At 43.1% G+C, this 20,043-nt stretch overlaps 1 protein-coding gene across 2 annotated transcripts in view; it reads left to right on the top strand.

Annotated features, from left to right (window-relative positions):
• Window positions 1-20,043, top strand: part of HIVEP3 (HIVEP zinc finger 3) — a 402,195-nt gene that overhangs the window by 80,561 nt on the left and 301,591 nt on the right. For both annotated transcript variants that reach the window (XM_079777696.1, XM_079777695.1), the window contains exon 2: window positions 11,656-11,767. The gene's annotated coding sequence lies outside the window, so the exon portion shown is untranslated. The remainder of the gene's footprint in view (window positions 1-11,655; window positions 11,768-20,043) is intronic.

Below are 20,043 nucleotides of genomic sequence, written 5' to 3'. Positions count from 1 at the left end.
ATGAATAAACAAAATTGAAATAGACTCATAGATATATAGAGAGGACCAGTGTTTGCCAGAGTGGATGGCAGTTGGGAAACTGGGTGAAAAAGGTAAAGGGATTGAGAAGTACAAATTGGTAGTTACAAAATAGTCATGAGGATGTCAACTACAGCATAGGGAATATAGTCAATAATATTGCTATAACTATGTTTGGTACCAGGTGGATATAGTCTGGAAAAGCTAAGACTCTTCAACACATGATCATTTTCTTCAGATTTTGTGTGTGTGTGTGTGTGTGTGTGTGTGTGTGTGTGTGCCATTCCCGGAGGTACTGCAATATTGGGTTGATGTGTGGAGTGGACAGAGCAAGCTCCTATTCCATCTCCCTATTCCAAAAATACATCTATATATACAAAAGGCTAATATGCTAAGTGCCTGTCCAACCGGTCGCTATGACGCACACTGACCACCAGGGAGCAGATGTTCAACACAGGAGCTGCTGTGACGCGCACTGGCCATTTATAGAGAAATGGCACCATGGATCGGGCGTCCACAAAGCAACACTTGGCTTCCCCCAAATGGGACACAGGCCTTGCCACCAACCTGGAGTGATAGCCCACCAAATCGCAGCCGATGCTGCCAAGACCTCATGGCGCACTGGGTAATGACATCATGTAGCAACACCTGGCTTCCCCTCCCTAGAGATAGGCCATTTAACAATAAATGGCACCATGGACCTGGCACCCACAAAGCAACACTCAGCTTTCCCCAAATGGGACACAGGCCCCGCCACCACCCTGGAGCGACACCTCACCAAATCACAGCCAATGCTGCCAAGACCCCATGGCGCAAAGTATGGCCCACAGCCCAGCCCAGCCTGGAGACGGTTGCTGTGGGTGCCAGATAATGACATCATGTAGCAACGCTCAGCTTCCTCTCCCTAGTGATTAGCCTCCTTGCAGTTCCTTCAGCCCAGGAACACGACTTGCTTTATAGCCAGGTGGAAACATTTTACACTTTAACCAAATATCTGTGAAGGGTTTGCCCGTGCCTCATCTCATTTGGTCCTGGAGTAGGTAGATAGGATACTTGGTGGAATCCTATTTTCTTTTCATTAGCTGGAAAACAGATTTAGAAAGCTTAGAAACTTGACCCAACTGTAAAGAAGTAAGAAATGGTGGACCTTGAAAATGACCTCAGGGTTTGTCATTGCACAGAATATAGTCAAACACTGCTGCAGTTAAATATTTTACCCTTTGTTCTCCCTGTGTGATTTAAAATCATAATCTGCTTTGTGTTGATATTTACTGCTGTGTTGCTGATATTTACCTGAAAGAGAAGTTGGGGTGCTTCACTGGACAGGAAAAAGTTTAGCTAAATCAGAAAGCAGGTCTAATTAAGCAAGTTTATTCTATATATACTAGAGGCCTGGTGCACAAATTTGTGCATCGGTGGGGTCCCTCAGTCTGGCTGGTAATTGGGGCCAATCAGGGGTGGGGGGAGGGCCTGGACAGCCGGGGGGAGGGACCACAGGAGGTTGGCCCCAGCAGCAAGCTAAAGCATGGCTGATTTCACAAGGAATCGGGCTCCCTCCTCCTCCTTATCTGGGTCTGGGGTGTAGGTGAACCAGATTCGGGGCTGTCAGGGCCCCAGCAGCAAGGTCTGGGTCAGTGTGTGTCATAGCTACCAGCCGGTCATCCAGTCATTCAGTCATAATGATCGCTTAGGCTTTTATACTAGGTGTACCAGTTAATAATGCGGATTTTTTCAATAGATGGAGTTACACATATGTTGATATATATGCTATTTGATATGTATGCTATTTTGTTGTATTGACAGCAAGCTTCAAAACTTCATATGTCAAATTTGCTGAAGGTGTTAACATCATAGATATTTTTATACTTAAAAATGTCGAATTTCGTGCCAAAAAAAGAGCATTTGCAGGAAGTTTTAATTCATTACTTTATTTTGAAGAAAAAGTTATCGTATACTTTGGGAAGCTTATGGTGAACATGCTCCATCTCAAGATACTTGTGAACGCTGGTTTAAACACTTTAAAAGTGATGGTTTCGATGTGAAAGACAAAGAACATCCAGGTCAACTGAAAAAGTTTGAAGACCAACAATTACAAGCATTATTGGATGAAGATGCATGTCAAACTCAAAAACAACTCACAGAAAGATTAAACGTTACTCAGCTAACAATTTCTGATCGTTTACAAGCAATGGGAAAGATTTTAAAGGAAGGAAAATGGGTTCCATGTCAACTGAACGAAAGACAAATAGAAAACTGAAAAGTCATCAGTAAAATGTTGCTTCACTGGCATGAAAGAAAGTCTTTTTTGCCTTGAATTGTGACTGGGATTTATTTTGAGAATCCCAAATGCACAAAATCATGGGTTGATCCAGGTCAACCATCAACATCGACTGCAAGGCCAAATCGCTTTGGAAAGAAGACAATGCTCTGCATTTGGTGGGATCAGAAAAGGTGTGCTGTATTATGAGCTTCTTAAACCAGGTGAAACCATTAATATTGATCACTACTGATAACAAATAATCAATTTGAACCACGCTTTGATCGTGAAATGACCAGAATGTGACAGAAGACATGGCAAAGTAATTTTGCTACATGATGACGCACCATCACACACTTCAAAACCAGTTAAAGACACATTAAAAGATCTTGCCTGGGAAGTATTAGCCCACCCGTTGTATTCACCAGATCTTGCTCCTTCAGATTACCACTTGTTCCGATCGATGGCACACGCACTTTCTGAGCAGCACTTCAAACGTACGAAGAAGTGGAAAATTGGATCTCTGAATGGTTTGCCTCAAAACAAGAAAAGTTCTATTGGGATGGTATCCACAAATTACCTGAAAGATGGGGCAAATGTGTAGCTAGCCATGGACATTACTTTGAATAAAGCACTTTTGATGTTTCTCTCGAAATTATCATGTTTTCTTTGATTACAAAACCTGCATTATTAACCGGTACACTTAGATAAAAGGCTAAGTTGACTCGTGCATGCACAATATGTATAAAACTCTCACTGGCGCCAATCACTTGTGTGTTTCGATCTGTCATTGTCGATCGTGAATTTGGTTGACACTTCTATTACAGAGAAAGGGCAAATAGCATTATTAAAATATTTCTTCTAATTAATTTCCTTTCAATGTGCACAAATTCATGCACTGGGCCACTAGTTTAATATAATGTCCTTGGATAGAGGACATATCAGATATTAAACTGGTAAGAACAGATACTACACTTGATCTTAGCCAAAAGGCCGAGAAGCGATGTCTGCCGATTTTTGAAGGACAGTCGATTAGGAGAGACCCTTGCTCAGTATGTATCCAAAGGGAAGTACTAGCATTAGTGAGGGGATTCTCTGGAGACAGACCTCAGCAAGCATACACAGAAGGCTGTCTCATTATTAGTTATCAGTGATCAAACCCTTATTGTCAGGCACTGTTCTAAGCATTTTACATAGATGATCTCACTTTATCCTCAACAACCCTGTGAAGTAAGTACCTCTACAGATGAGACAAAGCATCAGTAGAAGGTTAAATAACTTGCCCAGGGGTACATGCTACAGAGTGGTGGAGCCATAATAACAGCACCTCTCTACTGCCTACCTGCATGCAAATGAGAGTAGATAGGTAAATAACTTAGCAGTGCTGGCACATAATAACTATTGTTGCTGGTAATTATAATCCTATGAAGTACTATGTTTCCCATCATGGTGGCTGGACTAGTTTCCTATGGCTACTGTAAAAATGACCACAAAGTTTGTGGCTTAAAGCAGTATATTTATTTGCTTAGAATCCCGGAGACCAGTACTCTGCTACAAGTTTCGCTGAGCTGAGATGTCAGCAGGGCTGGGCACCCTCCAGAGGCTCGAGGGAGAATCTGTTGCTTGCCTCTTCCAGCTTCTGGTGCCTTCCAGGTTTCCATGGCTTATGGCCACATTACTCTAATCTTGACCTCTGTGGTCACATTGCCATCTCGTCTTATGCCCTCTGCCTCCCTCTTAAAAGGAGACTTGTGATTACATTTAGGGCTCTCTCAGATAATTCAGAAAAATCTCTCCATCTCAAGACCCTAAGATTAGGATAGTTTCCAGAGATTAGGAAGTGATGCTTTGTAGGACCATTATTTAGCTAACCACAATGGTAGTTAAGCATAGACTAGATAACCAGATTTTCTTTCCACTAATAGAAAAACAACAAATCACCTTTATTAAGGTTATGATTTATTGGTTTATTTTTCCTTGTGTTTTGTGTGTGTGTGTGTGTGTGTGTGTGTGTGTGTGTGTGTGTGTGTGAAAATAGAATGTTTTGTATAAGATGTGAATTAGAAGAAATATATATTTTTTTCAAATAGCCACAGTTCGACACTATTTATTGAATAACCAATTCTTTCCCCTATAAATTTAAAATTCCATTTTTATCACTTACCTTTCACAAAACAAACACTGAATCTGTGTTTTGACTTCACCCAGTGCCATCAATCCATTTTGTAGGTTTCTGCAATTGTGTTATACAGTTTTATTTACTGTAGCATGAAGGTATATATTTATAGTTGATAAATTCAATCCCCCTCTATTCTTCTTCAATTTTCTTGGCTAATGGCCCTTCTATTATTTTGTCATTGTGTATTTCAACTTAAAAAAGTCATTGTTATTATTATTTTTTTGGTCTTTTTTTCAAAAAAACCTTTATTGGAGAAGATGTATCTTCTCCCCCGCCCCCCATTGTCCCCTTCCACCTGGTTCCAGCCCCACCCCAGGCCTTCACCACCCTATTGTCCTTGTCCATAGATAATGCATATATGCATATAAGATCTTTGCTTAATCTCTTCCCGTCCCCACCTCCCTTGCTTCTGAGATTCGTCAGTCTGTTCCATTTCCATGCCTCTAATTCTATTTTATTCATCATTAGATTTATTCTGATCATTAGATTTCTTATTCATTTATTTTGATTTTTAGATTCAATTGTTGATAGAAATTTGCTGTCATCTTGTTGTTCATATTTTTGATCTTTTTCTTTTTCTTCTTCTTTCTCTTCTTAAAGAATACCCTTCATCATTTCATATAATACTGGTTTGGTGGTGATGAACTCCTTTAGCTTTTTCTTGTCTATTAATCTCTTTATCTGATGTTCAATTCTAAATGATAGCTTTGCTATGTAGCATAATCTTGGTTATAGGTCTTTGCTATTCATCACTTTGAAAAGTTCTTGCCACTCCCTTCTGGCCTGCATAGTTTCTGTTGAGAAATCAGCTGACAGTCATATGGACATTGCTTTGTAGGTAACTAACTGCTTTCTCTTACTGCTTTTAAGATTCTCTCTTTATCTTTAGCCCTTGGCATTTTAATCATGATGTGTCTCGGTGTGGTTCTCTTTGGGTTCCTCTTGTTTGGGACACTCTGTGCTTCCTGAACTTATAAGTCTATTTCTCACCAGGTAGGGGAAGTTTTCTGTAATTATTTCTTCAAATAGATTTTCAATATCTTGCTCTCTCTCTTCTTCTGGCATCCCCTTAATGTGAATATTGGTATGCTTGCCCCAGAGGCTCCTTACACTATCTTCATATTTTTTAATTATTTTTTTTCTCTTCTGGTTGGGTGTTTTCTGCTTCCATATATTTCAAATTGTTGATTTGATTCCAAGAATCCTCTACTCAACTGTTGAATCCCTGTATATTATTCTTTATTTCAGTCAGTATATGCTTAATTTCTGACTGGTCCTTTTTCATTTTTTTAGATGTTTTCCAAAAGATTCTTGAGTAACCTTATAACTGTGGTTTTGAACTCTGTATCCAGTATTTTGCTTTTTTCCATTTCTTTCATTTGTGATGTTTTTTTGTCTCCACATTTTGGCTGCTTCCATGTGTTTGTTTCTATATATTGGGTAGAGCTGCAATGTCTCCTTAAGTTGATAGAATGGCCTTGTGTAGTAGGTGTTCTATAGGGCCCAGTGGCTCAGCCTCCCCAGTCACCTGAGCCAGGTGCACCCCTTTGTGGGCTGTGAGCACAGTCTTGTTGTAGTTGCGACTTGATTGCTATTGATGTCACTGGGAGGAATTGACCTCCAGGACAAATGGCTGTGAGGACCAGCTGCGACTACAGTTGTAGAGCTGCTGTGCAGAAGACACCCTTGCTTCAGTGGGGCTTTGATGTTCACTCAGTCTTACCCTTAAGTGTATTGCTTATGGATGTGTAGAGTTGTAATCTGGTATGGTCTGACATTGACCACTGGGTACACTGGCTCTTGGATCTCCACGGAGGTACAAAGTTAGCCACTGCCTAGGGCCACCGAGCAGGAGCTACAGAGAGATCTGCGAATTCCTCCTCATTGTATTAGGTTTGGAAGTGTCCAGATGAAGCCCAACTATGAAGCAAGGCAGCCTGGTGCTGCTGGTACTGGGTCTTGGGCCTTTTATTGATAGGTTTGGGGCTCCCTGGCCCAGTTGCAGCTTGAGAGATTTTAGCCTGAACAAGGACAGGCCATTCATATGCAAATGCTGCTGCAAACAGCTTGGGTGGGGTTGTAAATTGGAGGAGGTGGGGGTCTTAGGGAATCACCAGGGCAGAGCAAACAGAAATGGCTGCCAGTCAGCCCTGCAACCAAGGAGGTGTCAGCATAGGAACAATGATCCCTGCAAGCACCTCCATCTGGGAGAAAGTTGCCCCCGAGTTCCTGCCCCATTGCCAGACAATCCAGTTCCTCCTCATATGTGTCTGTGCTCCCAAGCCTTGCCCTGGTGCTAGAACTCAGAGGAAATGGGACCTTGTAAGTTCATTTTGTAGTGCTGGCCTTTTAAGAGGAACAACTGGGTCTCCAGCAGCCTCTGTGTCACTGAGCCCTAATCTACACTGGTTTTTACAGCCCATAGTTCTTACTGCCTGTAGGGACTTCTTTTCCCAGCTCTGGGACCTTGGGTTGGGGGTCTGGTGTGGGGATGGGATCCCTTGCTCCTCTGGGCAGCCTCCGCAGAGACGATCTCCCTCCTCATTAAAAATCAGCGCATGTGGGTGTCAGACCAGCTGTTCTGTGCCTCTGCACCTCTTACCAGTCTTAGTGTGCTTTCTTCTTCACTTCTCTAGTTGTAGGACTTCCATTCAGCCAGCTTTCCAATGGTTCTGGATGATGGTTGTTCTGTATTTTAGTTGTAATTTTGATGTGGTTGTGGGAGGCGGCGAGTATAAGCATTTACCTACGTCGCCATCTTCCTTTTTCGTCCTTGTTATTATTTTAATGTGGTCTCAAGATAAATGGAATTGGAATTGTCTGCCTTTCATAATAATCCTCTCACTTTATTTTTTTATTCTAGTGATTTTACTAACCGGTACATTGAATCTCCCAAATTTCTTGTTAAAACAAATATGGAAGTTATCTTTTAAAACTTCTTTCTAACAATTAAATTAAACGTTATGACTGTGTTATCAATTATTTTTATGCTTAACCATACATCTTTTGGCTTTAGTCCTCATTACATTTTCTTATATAACATGTGTTCTCCTTTCTTGAGTTCCCTATTTTGGCTTATGTTTCTCCTTGGCTAGAATACAACTCCAAGTAATCATTTTTTTTTTTTTTTTAAAAAGAGAAACAAAATCAGGCCGACCCCACCAGGAGCCAAGCCACCATCTCCTCTGACAACCAAGAACAAGGGTTGAATTCTGTTGACCTCCAGGACTGCATGTAATCGCATTCTGTTCCCAACCTCACTCCAGTCCATTTTTCCTATATAATCCTGTCCCTTGCACCTTGCTGTAAGGCAGGTTTTGGATGCTTGTAAGCTCCCTGTCTTCTTGGTTGGCTGGCCTTCTCAATAAACGCCTTACATGATAAAAAAAAAAGAGAGAGAGAGAGAGAGAGAGAGAGAAACAAAGAGTATTTGGCTGATATAATTTCTGTGTCTTTGAATATGCCTTTTTTGTTATCACATATGAGAGAAATTATAGTTTGGCAGCTGGTACAATTCTTGGGTTACAATAATATTCTCTTAGAATTCTATAAAAATAGTGCCACTGTCTTTTAGCATAGTGTTGCTGATATGTCTGACTTTCTTTCTTTTAAGTAGCTTGATTTTTCTTCCCTATCACAAAACTTGCAGTTGTATCTCTGTTCTTGGACTATCAGATTACATCTAGAATTGTGAACTTCTCAGTAATCCTGCTGCCCAGCACTCAATAGACCCCTAGGATTCGAGGTCTAAAGTCTTTCTTCAGCTCAAGGAAATGTTCTTCTAGTTCTTCCTAGATTATTGCTTTTCCCTTTGTTAATGATGCTGTTTCTTTCAGGAACTCCTAGTAAACTAATGTTGGATATTCTGGATCTCTTCGTTCTATCTTGTGTCTTATCTGATTATTTAAATCTCGTTTTCTTCTGTTTATTTTCTTCTCTTTATGGTATCCTCAAATGAGCTGCTAAGCAGCAGTCCTGCCCCTATTCAATCTTTGAATTCTACTCGTATTAGGGATAAACTTCCCACTTTCAAAGATACTGAAAAATAACTGCCATCTGTATGGAGAGAACCAGCCTATTTCCTGATGTCCCTCAAATTTTAAAAAATTATTATTGATTTGAGAGGGAGGGAGGGAGGGAGGGAGGGAGAGAGAGAGAGAGAGAGAGAGAGAGAGAGAGAGAGAACAGAGGAGAGAGAGAAACATCATTTGGTTGCTTCCCATACATACCTTGACCAGTAATCAAACTTGCTACCTTTTGGTGTGCAGGATGCTCTAACCACCTGAGCCATACCGGCCAGGGCCCTGGTGTCCTTTAATTTGCTGCTGAATTGATGCCTTTGACCTCTTCCAATCTTTGGTCCCCTGAGTTTTTACTTTTTAAGGATCTTTTTCTGGAAACCTGTGCACTTTCTTCTTAGGGGGTCTGTGCAGAATTGCGAGCTTATCAGCACTAATTAGTTTTTGCTCGTCACGTGCCATCTACTCTATCTTCCCCATAGTCTTCAAGCTGCCGGCTTTTGATGGATTTATATGATGGTTTCTAGCACTGCGACAGATTTTTTGGTCATTTAAAAAAATTTTTTTAGAGAAGTAGGAAGGAGTAAATGTATGGGTCCAATGTACCATCCTGAAACCCAAAGCCCCAGTGTGGACATAGTAGCAGGGGTTGCATCATATGGATGGTTGGACCAAATGACACGCTCGTCTCTCAAGTCTAAAAAATAAAGCAGTATAATGAAAGTTATGAAAAACAACTTTTACAGAAAGGTCCAAAGAGTAGGGTTTAATTTAGGAGAATGGAATGAGGTGAGACTTGCATGATGGATCCCGTTAAACCTGCAGGAGGGACTAAGCTTAAATTATAGCCCAAAGTGATTCAGGTTGGTCATCACCAAAACCATTTAGCTCTTAGGAGCTTGTGTGGCGGTGCAAAGCCTAGTTAAGTGAGTTTTCTGAAGGGTTAAGTCTTAAGAGATGTTCTGTTTCCAGGCAGAGGATGGACTGAATTACCTTCCCGATTGCCTGTCATCCTAGGACATTATGATTATGACCCCTCGGTGCCTGTGATGTTAGATGTGACAGAAAACTCCTGAGAGCGTAAAAATCTTTTCACCCATCTGGACTGATAATATTTTCTTAAGTCAGGAGATACTGTTTTTGTCAAGAACACTTTTTCCATATCTTTAAAACCAAGTGGAGACATCTTTAGTTTCTCTCCTCATATTCTGGGAAGAACAGGACTTTCCGTGGCTCCCTCTCTCCCTGCGGTTGGAGGCAGCGCTAGCTCTCACCACGGATGGACACTTCCTCCCGTCCCTTGGCAATGCCCTCCCCCAGGGCTGGTTAGAGAGAGAAGCTGGGAGAGGGTATGGGCTAGACCAGGGAGAGAGAGGAAGGACAGGCTCCCTGTGGTAGGTCAGTGCCTGTCACAGAGCCTCCGGGGCTCAGGTCTGTGGTGGCTGCAGGGGAGACCGTTCTAAGCTGTATGGCTGGTGACATTTCCGGCTGCCAGTGCCCAGCCAATCAGTGACAGGCCCAGCTAGCTAGAGCGATGACACATGAAATATGATCATTTTCTGCTGAAGAGCCTGGAAGGCGGGGGAGGGGGTGGGAAGAGAAGGGAGATACTAGTACTGTGTGTGTGTGTGTGCCTGGGAGGGGCCGGGGCAGGCAGCACCTGCGACAAGAGGGGATGGTGACAGTGCACTGGGCTCTGATGCTAGGGCTGGAGGGACATGCCCTGGGGAGTGGCTGCAGGAACACCAGGGCTGCTGGTCAGGGAAGCTGCTGCTGCTGGGTGGGAGCCAGAGAGGCTCAGGGCACCCGGGATAAAAAGAAACTGTAAAAGGCATTTTCATCCCTTCCCAGCATAAGCGAAGGTTAGGAGTTTCGGTTTCTTCTCACTGCTACCTCTTTAAAAGCCAAAACAAAACTGGAGTAAATATCATTTGGGTGGCTGAAATACTTGACAAAAAAACAAAAAACACACCAAAAAACAAAACCCATTTGGGCTGGGTGTTATTTATCCCCTACCCCACCCCCTTTTTTATTCTACCCTATGCTCAACCTAACTTTAACAAAATAAAGTAAAAAAAACACAACAACAACAAAAACTCAAAACAACAAAACCATCTTGTTAACAAAATCTTAAGGGCCTAAGTCTGTATCTTAGGGACCCTCAAGGTTCAGGTGGTAGTTTTGATTCCAGATTCTGGTTTAAAAAAAAAATGTGTCTGTGAACATGATCTGGTCCTAGACTACATTGTAGTTTAGAAGTAGTTGCCACATGGATTCTTTGGTTAGAGGACATGGCACCTGAGGCTTCCGGGCCGGGCAGGGTGGGGAGTGCCCTGGCATTAACTCTGAGGTGGCAGAAACCCCACTTCCTCCAGCCCCTTGGCAGACTTCCCGGTTCTTTATCAGCAGTTAGGGTCTCATGAGGGGTGACACCCGCGCTGCATGAGTCCCCTGCATTGTCTGATCTCGTGAACATGTGTGTTCAGCAGTGAAGGATCATAGTGTTTACATAACATGCTGATTAGTCACTGAGGAGCTCGTCATGGCAATAAATGTGTCCAGTTTGATATCTTGCATTTGCATTCTCATTCTCTCTCCATATATGTATTTATATATATGAAATTTTTTACAAAAGGCACTGAAAACTGAAATCATTATCACCGTGAGCAAGCCTGCTCTGTGGCTTTAGACACGGGACTGACTTCCTGCGCTGGGACGGATAGCTATTCAGGAGTGATAATTGGTGTACTGTATCTTTAAAAGGTTAAAACCTCTTTCAAAAAAGGTCTGGACTCATAGTGGAAAAGGCAAGCGAGGCATGGGTTGGCTCCGGATTCAGAAAACAGCTGCTGATTAGATTCTGTGTCTGAGGACTGAATTTATTCCGTGTTTTTCAGCAGCAGGAATTCGAGAGGGATGCTACTGTTTGGGTTTCTGATGGTGATTTATATTTATTCAGAGGAATAACAGAGGGTGGATCTGTTCCCGGCGCGAGCATGCTCACAACCAGCCGTCTCTCCCATTATCCAACTGCCTAGTTTGGTGCTTCAATGTACATGCATATTCCGTGTGCATATGTGTGTGTACAAACACGCACGCATGCCCGTGTGGACAGATGTGTGCACAGGTTCTGCTTTAAGGACAATTCTTTCAATGAGGTCTTTACCCCTTACTTGAAACAGGTGTTCATGAAAAAAATGCACAAAATCCCGACTGACCGGAATAATTCATGAAGAAGGGGCTGGATCCGTGGGTCAGAGAACACAGGACCAGTTTGCCATCCCAAGGCCCAAGGTAGGGGACTCTGGATTTTTATTCTGCGGATGGATTCCTTGTGTTTGGTTGTATTTGTTGTGCTTTTGCCTGCGGCCGCCCTGGGCGATGAAATAGCGAGTTGCGATTCCATTTTGTCATTGCATTTCTTGGGCATGGTGTCCGGGGTGCTGAGGTGCAAGGGCCGGCTTGGTGGGTGGCCGCACAGCCTGCGGTGCCCTCCGTGGGCTGAGCGGGCTGCTCGGCCTGGTGCTGGGGGAGCGAGCGAGCCTCAAGTGACCCCGCGCGTCAATCACCCGCGCGGCTCAGCGGCGGAGGCTGCGGCAGCGGCAGCGGCAGCGGCTGTGGCTGTAACCCTGTGCGCGCCGCGCTCCTGGCTGGCAGCGGGTCCGGTCCCCGCGCTGGCGACTGGGTCCAGTGAGCCTCAGCACCTGCATTTTCTTCTGCTGCCCGGGCTGCTGCTGCTCAGGGTGGCTCAGGCCCGCCGTGGTCTGTGGTCCGCTTGGTGGAGAATGAGATTCGCGGGATGCTGGGTGCTTAGGCAGAAGGATGAACTTTCCCTTCTCCCCTTAAATCCTAGCCCCTTCCCCCAAATGTTCCTAAAGCAAAATCACAACCTCCCTCCGCTCCAAACAAACCCAAACCCAAACTGCTACTCTGTTGGGGATCCTTGCCTGACCTCTCGTCAAGCGGGTGCCCCCTCTCCAAGGTGTGCCCCATATTTTACCACCTTTTGAAACTAGAAACACGGCTGGTGCTGATGGCCCCTGCGGAGACTGTGCGGCGGCCTGAGGACTCCTGAGCGCGTGGACTGCCTGCCCGGCGCAGACGTGGGCAGAAGTGTGTAGAGGCACTTGGGGGCCGGGCGCTGCTTTCCTGGAACGGGGCAGCTCTGGTTTACTGGCAGGTCGGTGCACTCCTGTGGTTTGGCAGACCCTCCCTTGAACTTTGCAGGCGGTGGCTGCAGGCGGAGGGTCTGCGAGGTCTGGTCGCCGGGTGAGAAGCACGTTGGTCCTCTTTCGGCTGCACACCTTCAAGTTCCTGGCAGCCCTGGGCATGGTGACGGGCAGCAGCCAGGTGCCACCCAGCCACATCATGTGCTTCGCTTGTGTTAAAATTGGCTTGCTTTTCTGGGTGTTGGGGGAGGGGTGGGAAGAGAAAGAGGTGTGAGCTGAACCGATCCCCACGTTCTCCAGCCCTTGTTGGTGTGATTATGTAACCCCAAGTAATGATCAGACCGTGCGCCCGAGCAGCTCCCCACCCTCCCCGCCCGCCCTCCCCGGAATGAAGAAGTTGGGTCCCACGTTTAAGATGTTTAGGATGTCTTTATGTAACTATGTGTATGCTGGGGGCAGGGAGAGTGTGGAGAAGAGCTAGTCATTTGAGCATCTTATGTGAAGAACAGAGGCCAAGATCACATGTCCACTGGGGACAGGGTGCAATTGGCTCTGGGTTGGTGTTGATCCGAAGACCCTCCCACATCCCTTTCACCCAGTCGTTGCTGGTCTGAACTTTCATGAGGTCATTTCACCCCTGCAGGGGGAAGGTTGGAATCACCTCTGCAGGAACCTGGGTTCCTAAGTAACAGAGAACTCCCCCAGGCTCACTTGTTTTGGATCCCAGCTGTTCTCTATGCTTCCCATCCAGGGGAAGAGTTTCTGCCCCACTGGGGTTTTAGTTTTGCCCTGAGGTTGGGGTACACTGTAGGCCAGAGAGCAGACCTCAGATGCTGGCCATTATGCATGCATGACATATGCTCTTTAAAGCTGTGGTGACTTGCAGGGGCTGGAGGCCCTGTACATTTTTGAATTAAAATTTTGTGGGATTTTTTTTTTTCAAGGTAGGAGAACAGCTGTCCCATGGAGATATCTGCAGGCAGGAGGGGAAGGTGTGTGTGACATTTAGCTCTCCCTCTTGTCTTCCCCCATTCTGCTTTGCTAATGTACTCACAGGACACAGGACTATCACACGGGCCCCTTTGTCATGCCCCTCAGTGCCCAGGGCTGCTGGGCAGATGTATTAGTATGGTGGGGAAGTCTGTCCCCTTCAGGCTAAGATTTTTTTTCCCTCTCAACATGCCTGTGGTTCTCTTTAAGGGCCAGCGTCTAAGGTGTGTGCCGGGGCAGTGGACTGAGATGTGCTTAACTGGCACCGTTGTTGAACTGTCTCTGCCCATTGAGTTTCAGTGGCAGCGGAGAATTGTGTGCTGCCTTTGGGTCCTTGCCAAGTGAGCCATTGGGACAGTTAGTGTGTGAAAGTTACAGGCAAGAAGAAGATGCACTTCCTCTGAAATCCTGGCAGATCCCGGGCCCCGACTTGATGGAAGACAACGTTAAGAAAACTGTGTGACAACTGGATAGTTTTAAACGTGTGGCTCTCTTCCGGCGCTGGGAGCTCCCTGGTATCCTTTAGCTTCTTTTCTACTCTCCGCGCCGCCCATTAAGGAAGCCCTGACAGGCTGTTCTTCTTTACATTTCCAGTGGAATCCAAGCATATTTACAGTTCTACAGGTATACCGGGCAGGCAGGCAGGAAACACGAGCTATAGGAACAGGTAGCACTGGTGTTTCCAGCTAGACTTAGCCAAGGCCCTTGACCAGTGTTGTTCTCTATTTGTGAAGTGGGTGTGATCATCATAGCCTTTCCAAACCCGCTGAGATACGGAGAAGAAAATGAGATGAGTTAAAAAGTAACATGTGCTTTGTAGCTGATGGGTATTAGGCTAATACTACAACAGTGTGGACCTCACATTTACATAATTTCACTAACCTAGTGGGGACCTAAGTTGTAAACCAAGACAGATGCTGTAAGTCCATGAGCTACAGCTCCTGCATTTTGATCATTGCAGAAAATTTCATACCCTCTTTCAGACTCTTTATTAGTGAAAAGTCCTAAGAGGCTTGGTTATTTGTTTGCCAAACATACCTAGCATATTGAAAGAGATTGATAACATACTATACAAGCGTTATTAAAATTTTTTTTTGGTCATGTGTCAGTAAGAAGTACTAGTAATGTAAGAAGCAGACAAACTAAAAAAGACTTTACATAAATGTAAAAGGCACAGGACTTCAAAGCATAGAATTTTAAGACTATTTAATGTACAGTAAGTATTTAATGCAAACAAGTCATCAAAATTTTATATATTTTGATGGGTCTTCAGGGCCCATAATTACCAATATGCTCACAATGACCCATATGTATAAAGAGAAGTTTCAATGACATTTTGTGTGTCCAATTTAAAAGGCATGAGAATTTGAAATATACCCAAAATGGTTTTTTTCGCATGATGCTTAAAGGAAAAACTGCATTAATGCAAGATAACAGAAACCTTGAGGTTTCTGGACAGCCAGGGGCTTACTGATCGAAATTACATTATAACTATAAAGCTGTCATGCTGAAATTCATTGAGAAGTTTATAGTTTATGATCTCTTGCTGAATTTTAGCAGGGAACTCTTACACTGGTATTAGTAGTGCTTATGTATGTGCTAACATTTGAGGCTGCAGAAAATATTAAGAAGGAAACATGCCAACTTGTATTGTGACAGGAGACACCCTTAGAGCCTTCCAACCTGGTGACTCTAACGCTGCAGTTGGAAGTGACACAGTGACGAAAAGATGAGAGGTCAACCCCGGAGGCGTGCATTTCTTGCGTCAGTGCAGGGAACGTGGATGTCTCACTGCCAGTGTGCTGTTAGACAGCTCATCAGAAACGCAAGGTCAAGGTGTCATGGCAACACCCTCATGCTAAGCTGTGATGTTTATTCAATTCAGACATTGTGCTCAAAACTGGAAGGGTGTCTGAGTTACAGGAGCAGTACTTAGCTTTGCCTGACTCACTCCCAGTTTGCTTAGTTACAGTTTACTCCAAAACAAAGGCACCAGGAAAAATAAAAGGAGAAGAAAGTGATTACGGACACTTTAAAAATATAATACGTATGTCAAAAATGTGAAGACCATAATTAAAAGTGGCTGAAGAATATTGCTCAGTATCTAGCTGCACAGAATCTCTCTTTTTTTTTTTTTTGTACATTACTTGAACACATTTTTTTTTGAAATTGCTAAGAAGAAACTGTCAATAACAGGTCATTGAATATGGCCAGAAATGCTCAGAACTGTCCCAAGTTTGCATAAGCAAAGGGACACTGGAGTAATAAGGTGGAGAAAGGGTATTCTCTGAAGTCCCAGGGGGCTTGTAAGGCAGAGGTTGGTGGTGGGAGGCGACACTCTCCAGAGGGCTGCCCTTTTGGGAGGGTAAAGTTTGGGAATAAGCGCTTGGGCCATACATCCGGTCTGTTGATGAAGCCATGTGTGAGAGATGTGATTCCTTGCCGCCTTACCAAGTGCTACAGAATGCCAGGTGTAGCTGGCATCCTTGTGAAAAAAAGAGAAGGGTAGAGCTTTCCATCCAGATGTGCAGTAGAGGTGAACTGAGAATACCCCTCAGATTGGGGGAACACAGCCAGGGATCTTGGGAACTCTCTGAATGTCCATGGGTCCTTGAATTGGGGTTCACGGCCAACTTAAAAAAAATGAGTAATGTATGCAAAGAAGAGCTGATAAATAATAGAAAGAGATGGAAAAAATAAAAGCAGTGTTATACATCCATGACATGCTCTGCTGAGCCTCTGTCACCAAAGTTAGATGTCCACTCATTCATTGGACTTCCAGGCTTGGCATTTGATGCAAAGCTATCTTAAGATCAGAGGAGCTCTGATAAAAAAAAAATGAACTGATTTAATTGTAATGAAAGAGGAAATCTGAAAACCTCCTCAATCAAAATTCAACACTGTAGACCTTTGACATCCTCTAAGAATGTATCTCAAACCCTTGGCATATTCCCAATTTGAAAATGCGGATGTACTTGTGTAGGCTCTTGACTGCCTTCTGAATCAGGTTTCTGTCCAGAGAGAAGAGGTTCCCATGGTTATTCACAGGCCACCAATTATTTGCCTTTTCAACTTGCACTCAAGGAAATAAAGTTTCTCTCCCTTTCAGGGAGTTTCTGTTTTGCGGGTGGTGTCTTGGGGATGAGGAGCTTTGACAAGGCTCCCTCGTGACTTGCTCTTGTGCTGTCGTTTTACAACACGCAGTTCACACTGTGCATCAGGAAAAGGATCACTGCCGCGTGGTGTGGCTGTTAGGGGCTGTTCACACATGACCAAAAAAGCGAACGTTGATCTGCAAATGCCAAGCATCTGTTGGAGTTGATTAAAAAAAAATTGCACATGAGTGCAATCTCCCAAACTCCCCCCACTCCTTGGCCCTCAAAATACACTTCATGCACTCTTTCCTCTGACTCAGCAAATCTCAGTGAGGAGACTTGGGGTAGCGCACAGCTTAAGCACATGATAAAGGACTTAAATAAGAGCATCACCATTGAAATCTAGGCAAGAGAAACAGAATGTAGTCATTTACTCCATGCCCTCGTTTTAAAGATTTCAAAATTTGAGGAGATTCCAGGAGAGTAAAAAATAAAATAAAACTACTGTACTTATGATTGTACTAAATTAAAGAGCCAGGGCAGAATGTACTCTGGAGGTTGGGACTTGCTACATCTTACTAGAGAGATTCTCCCAAGAATGGTTCTGGAGTGATTTGGGTAGACGCTCTTAGAATTTAAGTGAGTTTAAGAGTTCTGCCTATTATAGTTGAGTTGCTCATCTTTGTCAAGCAGCTAGAAAAGATATGGATGGCAGGAACCACAGCAATTTCATATGCTTCTTACTAAATTCTTTTATGAACTTCTTTTATTTTTATTTTTTTGTTGTTAATCCTCACCTGAGGATATTTTTCCATTGATTTTTAGGGAGCGTGGAAGAGAGAGGGAAAGACAGAGAGAAACATCGATGTGAGAGAAACACATCGATTGGTTGCCTCTTGCATGCACTCCAGCCAGGGCCCAGCCCAGGGAGGTGCTTGTAACCAAGATATGTGCTCTTGACAGGAATCGAACCCAGGACCCTTTGCTCTGCAGGCTGACACGCTATCCACTGAGCCAAACCGGCTAGGGCTGAAGTTCTTTTAAAACAATTTTACTGAAATAGTTACTAGATACAAAAGAATACGTATTTACTGTATATAAAAGTATAAAGTCTATAACTCATGTTCTCACCAGTCAGTTTAAGAAGAAGAACGTTACTCTTACCTTTGAAGAGTGGCTCCCTTCTCCATCCCATCTCATCCCAAACCCTCCCTTTTGAGGGATAACCATTTCCTGGACATTTCTGTTTCCTTTCCCCGTGCTTTTTAAATTGTATTACCCTCTTACATTTGCATCCCTAACCAATACCTTGTTTAGCTGTGCATGTTTGTGAATGCCATAAAAATGGAGTCATACTGTTTGTATTCTTGTGCTTAGAGTTAACCCATGCATACCAGTAGGCTGCACTGATTGACAAACACATGAAATATTTCCATATCAATTGGTGGTCAATTGCTGCTTACCTGCCTCTGCTCCTATTCCTCCCATCACTAGGGCTCCCAGGAGACCTCTTCAAGTCCCTTCACCTCCTTAAAGGATTACACCTGCCAGGGAGTCTTGGGACCCAGATCTAGCACTATGGCTGGAATCTCTTTTGACTGGACAGTCCCCATGCCAACTGGTTGCTAAATGTTTCACTCCTGGATTAGTGCATGCTGTTGAGTGTAGCGGAAATGTTTTCATTTTGCTGAACTGTAATAATTCCATTGCATGAATATATTGTGCCTTATATATCAATTCTATTATTATCACTTAAGTATTTCTAGTTTTTTTTTTTTTTTTTGCTATTATAAATAGTGCTGCTGTGAGCATTCTTGTTCAAGTTGGTGAGCATTATATAAGTTTACTTAGGGCATATACAGAGGAATAGAACTACTGGTCACAGACTGTGGTCATCAATGCTACTGGAATAGTTCAAAATTAATTGTCATTATGTTAAGTAAATTTCACCTAAATAAAAAATTAATTTCCATTATGTTTAACCAATTTCTGCACCTAGCTGTGGTATGTGATTACTTGTTCCTATTGTTGCCTATCCTTGCTAACACTGTATTTTGTTGTATATTATCAGAAATTTTTGCCAGTCTTGTGGGTGTATAATAGCGTCTTATCTGGTTTTAATTTGTATATATTTGATTACTAAAGAGGTTCAGCATCTTGTCATACACTTGTTGGCCTTTTTGACTTTCTTTTTCTATATGAAGAGCCTTTTCAAGTCTTTTGGTCATTTATTTAAAAATTGGGTAGTTTGTATTTTTCTTATTTATTTGTAGAAGTTCTTTACGTGTGCTGGAAACTATTGCTGAGTGTTGAAAATACCTTATCCTAATTTGTAGTATTTTTCTTGATTTTTAAAAAATATTTTTAGAGTTGCAGAAATTTTGGATTTGAGAGCCAAAATTTGAGTGTTTAAAATTTATCAGTCTTTCCTTTATCATTTAACCTTTTGTGCCTTTTTAAGGACATCCTTCCCTATGAAAAGGTCATAAAATAGGCACTTCCAGTGCCTTCTGCAAGTCTTAGAGTTTTGCCTTTCATGTTCAACATTTTCCCTTGAGAATAATGTTCTCTATGCATTTGATTATTCCTTATCAGGATTATTCCTTATTCTTCTGTAGTTTGCAAATAGTTTTTATAAAAATCACAAATGACACTTTAAAAAACACTCTTTCTGCATTTATTGAGAGGATTTATGTGATTTTCCCTTCCTTTAATTTGTTAATGTTGGGCAAAGGTTAAATTAATCATGGTTTCCTAGATTAGACCCGACTTGGTCATGATGGATTCATTTTTTAAAAAAATACATCGCTGGATGTGTTTTGCTAATATTTTGTTGAGACATTTTGTATATTCATGAGTGTATTGGATTGTAATTTCATTTGTCCTATTACCCTTGCTGGGCTTTTGTATCCTGCTTATGCTAGACTTGTGAAGTGAATTGTAGAATGTTTCCTCTTTATATATTCTCAAAGAGTGTTAGGTAAGGCTGGAATTCTCTCTTCCCTGGAGATTAAAAATATTATGTTTTTATTGATTTCAGAGAGAGGAAGGGAGAGGGAGAGATATATAGAAACATCGATGAAAGAGAAACATCTATCGGCTGCCTCCTGCATGTCTCCATACTGGGGATCAAGCCCACAACTCTGGCATGTGCCCTGACGGAGAATCCAACCAGTGACCTCCTGGTGCATGGGATAATGCTCAACACAACTGAGCCACACTGGCCGGGCTTCCCTGGAGATTTTTAATCTCTGATTCAGTTTCTTCAGTAGTTATTGGGCTAGTCTGGTCTTAACTGTTTTTTTCTTGAATTACT

This window comes from Cnephaeus nilssonii, assembly GCF_951640355.1.
Source record: "Cnephaeus nilssonii genome assembly, chromosome: 7".
Classification (NCBI taxonomy): domain Eukaryota; kingdom Metazoa; phylum Chordata; class Mammalia; order Chiroptera; family Vespertilionidae; genus Cnephaeus; species Cnephaeus nilssonii.
Note: the sequence above shows the minus strand (reverse complement) of the source record. Positions and strands in the feature narration are given on the sequence as shown.